The sequence below is a fragment of the Oryctolagus cuniculus genome, chromosome 13 (assembly GCF_051225735.1).
Source record: "Oryctolagus cuniculus isolate XC-2025 breed Fujian yellow rabbit chromosome 13, ASM5122573v1, whole genome shotgun sequence".
Lineage (NCBI taxonomy): Eukaryota > Metazoa > Chordata > Mammalia > Lagomorpha > Leporidae > Oryctolagus > Oryctolagus cuniculus.
The window spans coordinates 79,359,711-79,375,163 of record NC_142879.1 but is presented as its reverse complement, the minus strand read 5'-3'; the positions used below and the strand labels follow the sequence as shown (position 1 = coordinate 79,375,163).

Below are 15,453 nucleotides of genomic sequence, written 5' to 3'. Positions count from 1 at the left end.
CTACAGTGGATTCCAGCTGAGTCTTCCACCTGAACCAATTAGCTATTCTTTCTGAATTTTCCCTAGAGGAAGACAATCACATAGGTAGATTTGTCAGTAAACAGTATGTAAGATTGTCATAGGGTGATGAATAAGAAAAAGGTGAAGTTTTAGAAGCAGAGAGACATGGGTTCATACCCTAGCTGTGACATTTTATAGCTAGAATCAAGAATTAGAATCTAAAGTCAAGACTTGTTTTCCAGTTCTTAATCTATAAGATGAGGAGAATGGATAATGACAATCTTTTATTTTTTTAAAGAATTATTTTATTTGGCCCAGGAGTGCAGTGGAGGATGGCCCAAGTCTTTGGGCCCTGCACCCGCATGGGAGACCAGGAGGGGTGCCTGGCTCCTGGCTTTGGATCAGCGCGGTGCGCAGCGCGCCGGCCACAGCGACCATTGAGGGGTGAACCAACGGCAAAGGAAGACCTCTCTCTCTGTCTCTCTCTCTCACTATCCACTCTGCCTGTCAAAAAAAAAAAAAGAATTACTTTATTTCTTTGAAAGACAGAGTTAGAGAGAGATATAGAGCCAGAGAGAGAGAGAGAGAGAGAGAGAGGTCTTCCATTCCGCTGGTTCACTCCCTAAATGACCGCAATGGCTAGAGCTGAGCTGATCTGAAGCCAGAAGCCAGGAACTTCTTCCAGGTCTCCCACTAGAGTACAGGGGCCCAAGGACTTGGGCCATCTTCTACTGCTTTCCCAGGCCATAGCAGAGAGTTAGATCAGAAGAGGAGCATCTGGGACTCAAACCAGCACCCATATGGGATGCCAGCACTGCAGGCCAGGGCTTTAACCCACTGTGCCACAGCGTCGGCCTGTCTTTTTACTATGTGGTATCACTGACTTCAGATTTATCTTCCTCTAATGGCAGTGGTTTTCATATTTTAGGTTACAACTGAATCACCTGGAGGATTTGTTAAATCACCAATTGTTGGGTGTGCTGATGAAGAGGGAGGGCAGAGAATTTGTGTTCAGGAGGTCTGAGTGCGGCTAGGGAATCAGCATTTCTATGTTAATAGATGATACTAATACTACAGATCTGCTGCTACAGGGACCAGTGATTCTAAATCTTGGGTGCGCATTGAAATTGGGGGAGACTTAAAAGTATTCTTGCCTGGATCTTAACAACTCAGAATCTGATTGAAGTGATCTAGATTGTGCTCTGAAGTAACTGGGTTTGAAAAAAATCTTTTTTTTTTTTTTTAAGATGATTGTAATGTGTAACCAACGACACAAAACTCCTTAAAATCCTTCCCCAAACACTTCCCTAAGTACCTTGTGCTCCAAATTTGTAATCCCTAAAAGGACCACATTTTCTTGCACCTATATGTTTGCCTTTTAGATCGTCAACACAAAGACACCCTAGCTAAATCTTCCCCAAGCTTACTTTCACCAAGAAATTCATGGATGCATTTGCTTTATGCATTCTTCATACCTGGTCTCTTCTCCATCCTAATCTGTACTGGGGATCTTAAAATAGTTCATGGAAATTCACATTATGAAGAAAACTAGTCTTAGATTTCAAAGTTTTTTTCAACCAAAGTAAACTTATTTTAAATTTCATTTTTCCATGGACATTTTGAAGAACTTTCATATTATGATTGTTGGCTTAGTTTGGTTTTTCAGAGAAGAAACTGTGTGTGGTTCATCTTTGTGTCACAGTGCACAGTGGAAAATAATAGGTATTTAATAACTGTTTGCTAAATCAATAGTCCTTTATGTAGCTGTTATGTTGCAGGCAAAATGTCAGAATGAAAAGGGAATGGTGTAGTGAAAAGAGCACTTGACTAGGAATTTAAAGGCTTTGGTTGTAACTTGGATGTCTTGTGACTTTGGGCCAGTTTGTGGGTGGTGTTTCCTATACATTAACTTATTTATTCCTCCCCAAAGGTTTACAGGGTAAAGTTCTATTCCACATTAAAAATAAAGAAAACTAATAATAAACATTTACCCTAGTAAACTTTGCCCAATTTTTCCTCATATCATTTCTCTGTCACGTGTATTTCCCCCTCAGCCATGACCTCATGGCTCTGGGGCACAGTTCTCATCTGCTTCTCTAACGTTTCAAGGAGCTCCTCAGTCTTCATGGATTTCTTTAACTCATAGCACGGTTTATCGTGTCATATATACTTGTCCTGGGAGAACTCTAAGTTGTAGTGTCTTCTTCTATGTGGTGATTCTCAATCTATATTCACAGCTCAGGCTGTCTCAGTCTAGGGCCCCAGAGTGCACATCCAGCTGCTGATCAGGTGTCTCCACGTGGATGTCCTAAAAGAAGGTCAGACTCACCATTTCCAAAACCAAGCTCCTTATATGTTCCATTAACGGGCTATCAGTTGTTCAAAATATTGAAAAAAATCTGGGTTCCACTGTTTTATTCCTAGCTCCTAATTAAGCAGTTGTCAAGATTTGATGGGTTTATGCATTAATATTCTTGTTCATCTTGGTTACACTCTGTTCTCCAATATGGATTTGACCTCCATTTTCTATAAGTGGCAAAGCAGTGTTGCTGAAATTCAAGTCGTTGTTTGACCTAAAATCCTTCTCTAGAGGATCAGAAGAGATCTCAATAGTTCATGCTGGAATTCCTCTTAGGGAAGAAACTGTCTTTAGAAAACTGCTTCTGAGGTTTTGGGAAAAAATGTGAGAACTTCTGGGCATGAATTTCAGGAGACAGATTTTACTCAATTGCTCTGGCATTAGAAATATAGGCTACTTTTGGTTCAAAATAAAGGAAAAGAAAAAAAGAAGGGTGGGAGGTTAGACAGGAAATGGTGGGGCTGGGTCCCAGTATGGAGGAGAGGATCTAGAGCCTCAGTTGACAGAATAGCTGAAAGATTTTGAAAGAATGGAGATGTTTAATGTTTAGTTTCAAGCTCACTCTCTTCGAGTATATGTGTAAAACACCTTTGTTTCTTAAGAGAGTGACTCAGAGGTAAAGAGCTCTTGTACTCATTGAGATTCATCACAGGGCCATATCTGAATTGCAAAGCTTGGCTACTTGCCAAGCCAAAAATGAGTCCTCTTACAGAATGGGATGGATATGGAGGTACAATTAGTGGTCTCTGCCATAATATTATTATTATTTTTTAATTTATTTGACAGTAGAGTTGCAGACAATGAGAGAGAGAGACAGAGAGAAAGGTCTTCCTTCCATTGGTTCACCTCCCAAATGGCCGCTCTGGTTGGTGCTGCGCTGGCCCAAAGCCAGGATCCAGGTGCTTCTTCCTGGTCTCCCATGTGGGTGCAGGGGCCCAAGCACTTGGGTCATCCTCCACTGCCTTCCCGGGCCACAGCAGAGAGCTGGACTGGAAGAGGAGCAACCGGGACTAGAACCCAGTGCCCATATGGGATGCTGGCACCGGACCCCTGCTATGTTATTAAATTGAGGCAACCCATTGGAAAGAGAAGCTAGGGACAGGGGTTAAAGTAACTAAGTCAGGTGGAAACCTGCTCACACTGTGAATCTCCCAGGGTTTAGGGAGCCTCATATTCTCTTTCTGCCCTTTGCATGTATTCTTCACTCCATTCCAAACCACTATCAGTTATTTGAATGCCTCATTGCTTTTTTTTAATTTTTAAATATTTTTAGAAAACTTTTACTTAATAAATATGGATTTCAAAAGTACAACTTTTGGATTATCGCCTCATTGCTTTGTACATGCTATTTTCTCTCTCTGGAAAGTTCCTTTTAGATTATCTATTTAAAAAAACTCATAAAAATCCTTCAAGCCTCAGCCGAAGGTGTTCTCTTTATGGTAGATTTGGGTGCATCTTTTATCTTTTTAGGTTTATTTATTTATGTAATTTATTTAAAAGGGAGAGTGAGAGAGATTTAGCTCAGGTTTTCTGTGCCAAACACCTGCCCTGGGTGTTTTCTAGTGATCCCATAGTACTCTCTGTGTACCCCTGTCATAGTCCTCATCATTGTTACTGCTTTGTATCAGCACACACATGAACCCTACATGAGACTCTAGCTTTGTTTTTTCACTGCTTTATGGAGAAGCCATACAATTCATATATACAATATGCATAATTCAATATATTCTTATTATAGTCAAGACATATGCAGCAATTTTTGCCATATCCAAAGAAGCTTATACCATTTAGCTGTCACCATTCCATCTCTTTCTCCACTCAAGCCTAAGAAACCACTAATGTATATCTCTTTAGAGTTTCCTACTCTGGGCATTTCAAGTAAGTGGAATCACACAATATATGCTTTTTTGGTGTGCAATTCAGTGGTATTTATCACATTCCTACACATATATCTAGTTCTGAACCGTTACTCACTCACTCCCTAGTCTCTTCCATCTCCCAAGACTTGCAAACCACCAATCTATATTCTGTCCCTATGTACTTACTTATCCTGTATATTTCATATAAATCACATAATACATGTCCTTTTGTGACTGAATTTTTGACTTAGTGTATAGCTTTCAATGTTTGCACAAATGTTTAATTGTGTATCAATTCATTAATTTTCATGGATGAATAATACTCCATTACTTTTCATGGATAACAAATACTCCATAAATAGAGCTACAATTTATTTATTAATGAATCAGTTGATTGTCGTATAGGTGTTTATACCAATGGGATCTTATGAATAATGCTGCTATGAACATTTGTGTACAAGTTTTTGTGTTGACCCATTTTCATTTCAGTTGGGAATACACTTAGGTCTGGAATTGCTTGAACATATGGTAAATGAATTATTTGAGGAAGTGCCAGGCTGTTTCTCACAGTGGCTGTACCATTTTATATTTTCACTAGCAGTCTGAGGATTCTGACATTTTGATAATTGACATCCTAGTTGGTATGAGGAGATACTTCACTGTGGTTTTGATTTGCATTTCCCTGATGACTAATGATGTTGAACATTTTCTTGTGTATCTACTGACCATTTGTATACCTTTTAAAGGGATATGTCCATTTGGATTCTTTACTCACTTAAAAACATTTTATTTATAAGAGGGAAGAAATTTCATATATTTAATAGGTACAGTTTTAAGAGCATAATGATACTTACCACCCTACCATCCCTCATTGCCTCCCTCCCACTTTTCATTTTTCTTTTAATTTTTACAGTGATACACTTTCAATTTTCTTTATAATCATAAGCTTAACCCTCAACTAAATGAAGAATTTGACAAATAGTAAGAAGAAAAACCACTGTTCCTTAAAAGTATAGGCAAAGGGTATAAACAATAGTCAAATCTCAAAATGTCAATTTTGCTTATATATACTATATTTTTATACTCTATATGTTGAGTTGTACAAATTCTTCATGTATTCTATATTCAAATTCCTTATAAATACTTCTGACTTGAAAATGTTTCTCTCTCACTCTGTAAACTGTCCTTTTATTTTTTAATGTCTATCATTTTGTTTACAGGGTGGAGAGAGAGAGAGGTTGAGGGATCCCATCTACTGATTTACCCCCAAATGCCCACAGAGGTCAGGACGGGGCCAGGCTGAGCTGGGAGCTAGAGCTAGAACTGTAATCCAACTTCCCCATGTGCATAGCAGGAACTACATTATTTGTTCTATCAACATTACCTCTCAGGGTCTATATTAGCAGGAAGCTAGAGTCAGGATCCAGAGCTGGGAATCCAAAATTTTCCTGGTAGTGTCCTTTAAAGCACTGAAATTTTACATTTTGACGAAATAGAATTTATTTTCCCATTTATTATTTATGCACATTTAAGAACTGACTACTAAATCTGAGGTCATGAGGGCCCTGTTTCCCTGTGAGGTAATGAGTATGAGTTCCCATCTGAGTCCACATCCTTCACTTTTTTAAAAAGATTTTATTTACTTATTTGAGAGGTAGAGTTTCAGACAGTGAGAGGGAGAGATAGAGAGAAAGGTCTTCCGTCTGCTGGTTCACTCCCCAAATGGCTGCAACTGCCAGTGCTGCACCGATCCGAAGCCAAGAGCCAGGAGCTTCTTTTGGTCTCCCACATGGGTGCAGGGGCCCAAGGACTTGGGGCCATTTTCCACTTCTTTCCCAGGCCATGGCAGAGAGCTGGATTGGAAGAGGAGCAGCCGGGACCAGAACCACATCCTTCACTTTTAGAACTTAGAAGTCCTGTTCAAATGGTCTCAAGCCCACTTCCTATGGGTCTGGTTTCCTCTGGATGTCCTTTGAGGAGGAAAAAAGATGATGAAGTATACACCCTTAGGTGAAAGGGTTGCATAGGGCAAACATTTGTGGAGATTTGGAGAGAACTTGGATGTTGGGATTGAATGTTCAAGATATGTATACATAAGGCTATTTGGGTGTGTCAGGGAAACAAGATTGGGAAGAGAAGGAAGGCCTCCTTTCATGTTTATCCTGGCTCTGCAAATGTCAGGGGCAAGTCTACCTAAAACATAATGCCTGACTTATCAAAGTTTTCTGCCTACAAGTGCACTTGCTCTAATACCGTGTTATCTTATTCACTCTCAGCCATGTTTTTTACCAGGACTGCTCCCTTGTCCCTGCCTTAACCCCCATCTTGACATGCAGAACTGATTGGATCAGGACTGCATAGTTGACCAGGATAAACTAGTAAACTACTTCTCCTTCAGAATGTAGAGTTAGTGTTCAGGGATAGTCAGGAACATTCCACGTAAAACTAGAGTGTGTGTTGGCCAGATTTTTCTATAGGACTGAAGGAGACTAGGAAAGCACAGATGATGACCTCAGGGAGAGTTGGATGTAAACCCTGAGTCCTGGGTCCCATTCTTGCCAAGATATGGCAGGTTTGGGGTTTTGTGATATATCCCCATGTCCTTAAAATAAAATACTTCTAGTTTTTCTTAAACTTACTTGAGTTGTGTCTGTTATTTAAAACAAACAACTAATAGGTTATTAATTTGCTGAGGATAAAGGTCAACTCTATACTCATGGCATAAATCTATTTCCAAGAGGCATACACGTATACACGTAAAACTCTTACCAACATCAACATCACCATAATTTTCTTCATTTTCACCTTCGTCATAATCTTAGTAAGAAGTTTATTATTCCTGTGTTTGCTATAAGTTGAATTTCCAAATCTACAAGGCTTGGAAATCCAAAAGCTTTTTTATAACTTAGGTAGTGGCAGTACTCAAACTCCACTGATGTCAAGTTGTACAATCTTTATTCATTTCAATACCTCCAGCAACAATATCAATGTGTTTCAGTGAAGATTCTTCTCCAAACTCCATAGAGTGTTACACAAAATATGGTATATGTTTGGTAAAACTTCTACAAATTGTAGAAATGATTGATTCTCAACTATCAAAAAGCTTGTGGAAAATGGAATTAAAATATGGGTTTACTTTGGTACAAAAAATTGTTGAAATTCATGCATGTGAGGATTTTTCAAAAAGTTCATGGAAAATGTGTGTTAGAGAGGTATGGTTGTCTTCTTAGAACTGTACCTATGAAATGCATGAAATTTGTTCTCTTTATATTAATAAAAATAAAAATTAAAAGACTATAAATGGATTTCTAAAAATTTTTTTCGCCAAAACAAACATCTTTTAACTCTATTTTTAACATGAACTTTTTGAAGTGTCCTCATATTTAGAAGCTTATGGGCTTATATTTTTATTGTTATAATTGCAAGAACCCCAGATGAAGGCTACCTTTGTTATCTAGACATGCCTCTTTAACCATTCTGCTTTGAGTGAGATTTTAGCAGGCTTGGTAAAATGGTATATTCTGATGGGGATTGACACTGGTACACTAAAGCCTGGCAGTGTGCTTCCAGGGGGTTTAAAGGCTGTATCCATGAGACATCATTAGCCAAGTTCTTGTTTTTATATTTACTGCTTAGCCTGAGTGCTTCTGACCCACATGGAATGCATAATGTGAACCTCATACAGCATGAGACTTGAGCTCATGGCTATAATAACTTCTTATAGGGCATTTCTTTTCACCCACATTCCATACCAAACCAAGATTTCTTGTCTTTCTGAATAGATTGAGGATTATTTTTTCCTTTTCTTGATCATGCACTTAAACAGAGAGTACTTTTTTTTTTTAATGGATTTTTTCATTATGATTGGGCTTCCGTCAAGCAAGAACCTTGATGGATTATTTAATATCCTCTGTTAGCATCAGCTTTGGAAATATTGATTAGCAAAGCAGAACTTTGTAAACACCAAAGTAACAGGACTGTTGCTAAATATGTGCTGCCAAACTGTAACCTGAAACTTTAATACACATCTGCTGTCTCTAGGAGATGCAGGAACCATTGTCCCTAATTGAAATGTACAGCAATAACCTGAGCAAATTATCCTGAGTGTAATGAAGTAGTAAAAAGATCAAGGTGAGAAAGAAATTTTCAAAGCTGATTCAGCCAAGCCTGATCTACTGCTTCTTACTCTTGGAAAATTCACTAAGAAGTATGAGAATTTTGCTCAGTGATAATCAGAAAGCATTTCTGGAACACAATTTTGTGCCATATTTTGTTTCAGGGACCAAGGATACCAAAACCAAATATGCTGTACTAAATGACCCACAGATGGAAAATAGAAATTACATAAGACATACAAGCATTTTTCAAATGTTATAAACACTGGGCAATTATTATTTTTTAAAAGATTTATTATTTTGAAGTCAGGGTTACGGTGGATGGGGCGGTGTCTTCCTCTCCAAATGGCCACATCGGCTAGAGCTGAGCCTATCTGAAGCCAGGAGCCAGGAGCTTCTTCTGAGTCTTCCATGTGGGTGCAGGAGTCCAGTATCCTCTGCTATCCCAGGCACATTAGCAGAGAGCTGGATTGGAAGCGGAGCAGCCAGCAGAAAGCTGGATCAGAAGAGGAGCAGCTGGGACACAAACTGGCGCCCATACGGGATGCCATCACTGCAGGCAGAGGTTTAGCCCACTACGCACAGTGCTGGCCCCACTGAGCAATTATTGGTTGTATGCTGAAGCCTTTATTAGAAAGACAGCATCCATTTACCCAATCATCAGCAAACTACTCAAGAAGGAAAAAGAAAAGTGTATTTACCAAAGCTGTGTGTGTTGACACAGCCAGGTGAGTTATTCCTCTTCTTAAATTTCTCATTACTCTAGACTTCAAGAAATAAATACACTAACTTTTATTTTTGTTTTGGTGTCTCAGTGTGAGATATAAGGATTTTCGATTCAATAAATATTTTCTAAGGACATATGAAAGGTTTTCAAAACGTTCATGGAAAATGAGCATTATCCTTTAATTCCCCCATTTCATAAATGTTTTGGAGTTCTCTGGTACCAAGTGTGGGGTTCTATAAGTGTTACAAATATGAATAGGCCTCAGTGCCTCTCCTTAGTGTCTATCAGCAAGGGCTCACAAGTATGTGTGTGTGTGTGTGTGTGTGTGGTATCAGTAGCAAAAAAGTATGAAAAACCTACTGTAGGGGGGCACTTTCTATATGCCAAGAGCAGCTCAAAGTTATTTTTAAATATCATTTAATCCCATTATATGAGGTGGGAACTATTCGTACTTTATGGTTACATGACTTACAAAGGGTCAACAGCTAATACAGAGGATCACAACATACTTTCAAACAGCATGATATGGGGGCTCAAAGGAGGAAATATCACATTTGAATAAAGAGATGGCAAAAGTGTCAAAGTGGAGGATGTTTTTGCAAGACCTTGACACCCAGTCAGAATTTGAAAAGGCAAGGATTGTGGATTATGGAAAGTCTGCTCCACAGAGGGAAGAATTAGAGAAAATGCCCAGGGTTGCTTATGGAACAGCATGGTGTGCTTTGGTTGATGTGGTGGGATGTGTAGGGATATGGTGATGGATGAGGCTGGAAAGGGAAGTGTTGCAGTGGAGGCCATTTTTTTGAGTGACAGCTGAGAGTTTCTGCAATGCAGGGAATATTAATGACTGAGGAGCAGTCTTGTGTGGTTATCACTGTGTTTTAGGAATGACTCTGTCAGAGAATGTGTGGGGAGGGATTATAGAGTATATGTCAGGACTCAACATGTAAAATTAATCCTGGACGGAAACACAGGAAGCAGTGAGACCCGTTAAGATAGAATGACAAGGTTTTTATGATGGGTAACGGATCTTAACATGGACAGTGGCTTGGGGAGTAGACAGTATTATATCTTTTAGGATGAGTGCCTTGTGGGTTATTTTGTTCCAGTGTTCCTAAGGTTGAAATTGTATCCCTGGGCCAGCACCGTGGCTCACTTGGTTAATCCTCCACCTGCGGTGCTGGCATCCTATATGGGCGCAGGGTTCTAGTCCTGGCTGCACCTCTTCCAGTCCAGCTCTCTGCTGTGCCCCGGGAGGGCAGTGTGGAGGATGGCCCAAATGTTTGGGCCCCTGTACCTGCATGGGAGACTAGGAAGAAGCACCTGGTTCCTGGCTTTGGATTGGTGCAGCGCCGGCCGTAGTGGCCATTTGGGGAGTGAACCAATGGAAGGAAGACCTTTGTCTCTCTCTCTCACTGTCTATAATGCTACCTGTCAAATAAAAAAAAAAAAAGAAATTGTATCCCCGAGCATCAAGTAAATCCACTTAGTAAATATTTTGATTGATAATATGGTCATATGAATCATGGAAAAATTACACTAATATATGTTAATAGTTTGTTCCCAAAGTAGCTCTGTCATTGCCATTCTGTTGCCTTGTGAGATGACTGAACCAATGGACCCACCCAGTCTTGAACTCGGAACCCCTAAAATTGTGCCAAAACAAAACAAAACCTGTTTTTTTTTTTTAAATAAATAGCTTCTCTGAGATATTTTGTTACAGTGATAACAAGCTGATACAGGAATCACTGCCTTTTTGATGAATTTTCCCCTAGGGCTAACCTTTAGTCATTCCTCATATGTTCATAGGGTGACTCCTTAGATGGACCCTTTATTGCAGCTTTAAAATTTCCAACAAGTGTTTTCATTGTATTTTTTCTGTCATTTGCACATTGTACAGAAATCAAATTTCCACTGCTGTTAGGGATTCCTAGCCTACAAATAAACATATTTTACTTAAGAAAAAGTAATGTCTTATAATCCCTATTTTACTGAAAATTTGTAATTAGAGAAAAAAGTTAAGAGATTGAGTGGTTTGCCCAAGCTCATACAGCTAGTAAGAACCCAAATCTTCTGACTTCTAAGGCAAGACTTTTTTTCTCAAACTGTCTGAAGCTACTTGAGCAGTGAAGAAATCATACTGAGGTTTCTCCTGGAAGTGAGTGAACTTTGCTATTTCACATTATGTAAATACCTTTCTTCTTTCAGATTTACCAGGAATTGTCTTCAACATGGACAAAGCATGTGAAAGAAATGAATGGAAAGAGAATATTATACCCTGAGGGTAAGGCAACTTCTTGCTACCCTCTCCCCTTCCATAAGAAGACATTACCTAGGGCAGTGCCCTAGGCTCCCAGGGGCACATATCACTCCAAATCTCCTCATGGCTGTAGAGAAATGACTTCCTTTTCTAAAAGTTAATACTCTTTAACTTTGCTAAATACCAACTAATTCTGGGTTTCTTTCTGCTACAGACTCCATGACAAACCCATTAGTAGCTTATTAGCCTGGACTGTTGGAACTGAGCTGATTCTAATTAAGGAAAATTAGTTTGTGAAGCCTAAACCAATGCTTGTAGTAATCCTTGCCTAGCCTAACAAGAGCTTGATGAATGCACACTGCAATAGGCAAATGTTGGCAATCAGAAACAATAAAGCCATTAATGACTTTCAATAACTCAGTCGAAAAAGGTCACACGCTAGTCAGGGGTGGGATGAGCAGAGAGAGGATGTTCGCATTAAAGAGTAATCTCATCAGGAATACAACAAATTTGCCAGATTTGAGTAAAGGAAACAGAGTGATGTTGAAGACTGGACTCTAGGGCAATTGGGACAGTATTGAAGGAATCTTGCCAAATATTAAAGAAGTATATTGGTTCTTGATAACTTTTATGATCTTGGTTTCATTACTTCAATGATAGAAATGATTGGTAAACTTGTGTGCACAATGAAAGGTATGAAAATGACATCTTCTAATTTCTTAAGCTCTCAATGTTTTCCTTAGAAAAAGGAAAAATCATTTTAAATGGTCTCTTATTTGATTCTTGCAATAATTCTATGAGTTAGTGAAGACTGTTACATTTGTGGTAGCTTGAGGTGTGGTGCAACTCAGGTATGGCACAATGGATGAGCTACTAGGTAACTGCACAATCTTTGAAAGACAATTCCAGTTTCCAATTTTAATGCTACAAAATTAGATCCAAGAAACTACAGATTATGAAGACATTGTCTTTGGCTCAACTTGAAACACATAGTTTAATATACTCAATAAGGATAAACCTGTACTCATAGGGCATCTCACTTTATAAATATTAGTACCTTCCATTTTACCAAGATAGATCATTCTTTCTCTTTAGGATGGTTTGTATCTTTGCAAAACTTTATTTGTATTTAAATTTACACTCAGCAAAGTTGATGTGTGTGCATGTTTCAGGTCTGCCTGACAAACAGTAAGACTCCTACAATATTTATCAGAATCTACTGATTTTTTAAAAAGATTTATCTGTTTATCTGAAGGGTAGAAAGAGAGATTCCATCTGCTTGTTCACTCTCCAAATGGCTACAACAGCTGGGGCAGGACCAGGCTGAAGCCAGGAGCTGGGAACTCCATCTGGGACACCCACATGAGTGGCAGGAACTCAAATGCCTAAACTATCATCCTCCATTTCCCAGGCATACATGCAGGGAGCTGCATCAGCAGTGGAGTAGCCAGGACTTGAATCAGTAGTCTGATCTGGAATGTCAACATTCCAACCAGTGGCTTAACTCTCTGTACCACAGTATTTGTGCAGAACTAGTGATTCCTGAAGGCATTAGGCCAGACAAAATAAGTACTATCAAAGACAGCTTGCTTATGTGGTGAGAATTATCCCTAAAATCTAGTGCAAAATGATATCATAATAACATATAATAGATTTACTTCTATATATATTATATGTATAATTATACATTATATTATATTTTATTATATCATATCATATAATTATATATATTATATATAACATATATATATATATATAAGTTTTAAGAATGTTTTTCTCAGGTCAATTTCCCCAAATCCTTGATTCCCAAGTTTACATGTTCATTTGAAGGCATTTAAAAAAGTTTCTGAAAAATGTATATTGTGAAAAAAAAACTATGCATGAATTTTAAAAAATATTTTGCACCAAAGTAAACTTATCTTTTAATTCTATTTTCCATGAACTTTTGGAAGTACACGTGTATATTAAGCCTAGACTTGTCTTCTAATTCCCCATTATATAACCCAATAGCTTAGTCCACATCTCTACTTAATATCTGACAGGCATCTCAGATTTGACAAGTTCAAAGTTGAGGTGATTCTGAAGCATCTCCTTCCAAAAGCAATAACAAACTTTCTCCCTCTAGTCTTCCCTGTTTAGATAAATGACAATTTTATTTACTGACTTGGTTAAGCCAGAAGTTTTGGTATCCTATTTGACTTAATGTTTTTCTCTCATGTTTCACATCTAAGTTGTCAGCAAATTCTCATATATATATATATATATATATTTATAGTTAGAGAGGGAGAGGGAGAGAGAGAGGGAGAGAGAGAAGAAGAAGGAGAGAGAGAGAGAGAGAGAGATTGAGACAGAGAAATAAAAAGAGATAAAGATCTTTCATCCATCGGTTCACTCTTTAAATGGCCACAATGGCTGGAGCTAGGCCAGGCCAAAGCCTGGAGCCTAGAATGCCATCCGGGGGTCTCCAAAATGGGTATCAGGGGCTCAGATACTTGAGCCATCTTTTATTGCTTTCCCAGGTGTATCAGCAGGGAGCTGGATCAAAGTTGAGCAGCCAGGACATGAACTGGTACCTATGTACGGATATTGGTGTTGCATGCAACTACTTAGCCCGCTGAACCACAATGCTTGTTCCTTGCAAACCTTATAAATTTGATATTCAAATTATATTTACAATCCTTAAAAAGTCTATTGATATAATTAATCACATGCACATATTAAAGAATAGAAGTCATATGATTATTTAAATAGCTAAAGGAAAAGCATTTAATCATATTAACATAAATTCTAATTTAAAATTTTTAAAATTAATAGAGAGGGATTTCTTTAATGAATAGAAATTATAAACATCTATAAAATCAACTTAAATTTGGAAATATTGGAAACATTCCCTTTAAAATTTAGAATAAAACAAGGATGATTATTAACACAAGAATAATTATATTCTATTCAGTGTTACAACTGGAGATCCTAGTCAGTGTCACAAGACAAAAGCAGAAAAATGCAGTTGTATTATTCTTCCCCTCTCTTCTTCAAAATATGATTATCTTCCCTCCTAAGGCATTTGCTCATGAGGTTCTTTTCCTGAAATGTTCTTTTTAATACAGTATGTGATCAGCAAACATACGTAATATATTAACAGATCAGGAAGTAGGCTACATGTAGGCAGGGCTTTTTGTCTGTTTTGTTCATTACTCATTAGCCAGTGTCTATAGAAGCAGAACAGAAAATAATTCACAAAATGAATGAAAGCATGGTGCTCTCAACCGCCCCCTTTTAAAAAGTTGATTTTTCAAGGTGGTGATAGAAGAACATTAAACCAAGTGGGAGGACCCTCTGCAACTGTACAACTCTCACGCACATTAGGCCAGCCCTACATAGAAATTACATAATAGGCACTCACAGAATAATCGTTGAATTAAAGAATACACAAATAATCTCACCTTAACATTTCAATATTCATGAGGCAGTGGGTGCAAATGAAACTTCGAGAATGGCATCATTTGCCATGTGTCAGAGTTTGTGCCCTACTGTGGCCAAATACAGTTGGAAGTCAGGGAAAATTTGTTGTCATAGTCCACCTTGATCTACCCATGCTCCCAGAGCAGAGTGGAAAAGACTGGAGGGTGAATGTGAAGTGGAGAGGACTGCTCATCATGCTCACTTGTCAGGCTCAACTCTTAACTTATTCGCCAAGAGCCTCTGAGTGCCCTGAGAAGAGTGGCCTTGTAGGATCTCCAGAACGTAGGTCCAGTACAAGTGCATCCATAGTCCATCTTTAATACCTAATTAATGAATACATGGACAAATAAGTGAATAACAAAAAAGAGACTAGCATAGAGAAGAGGTAGTCAAAGTCACCTCCCATTAAGGGATGGAAACCTGCTGAGCTTGTCTAACATATGGGAACCATTTTACAAAAGGACTGGAAATGAAACTGAGTGTATTCAAAGAAGATGAGTCAAGTGTACTGGGACAGCCCTTCCACTCTGTCTCAATGTTCTGTGTACTGCTAACAGAGGTGTAGTGGGGAGAATGGAAGAGTTGGCCAGCTAACTTACTCTTCTTGGTCCCAGACTTCCTTTCATCACAGTCTCCCATGAGCGCTGTGACTAACTGAATCTATAAACTCA

At 38.5% G+C, this 15,453-nt stretch overlaps 1 long non-coding RNA gene across 3 annotated transcripts in view; it reads left to right on the top strand.

Annotated features, from left to right (window-relative positions):
• LOC149122690 (uncharacterized) overlaps positions 1–15,453 on the top strand; it is an 86,753-nt gene that overhangs the window by 5,354 nt on the left and 65,946 nt on the right. For 2 of the 3 annotated variants that reach the window (XR_016219803.1, XR_016219804.1), the window contains exon 2: positions 11,269–11,344. The exons of the other annotated variant lie outside the window; for it this stretch is intronic. This is a non-coding gene — a long non-coding RNA (uncharacterized LOC149122690). The remainder of the gene's footprint in view (positions 1–11,268; positions 11,345–15,453) is intronic. 3 annotated transcript variants of the gene reach the window in all.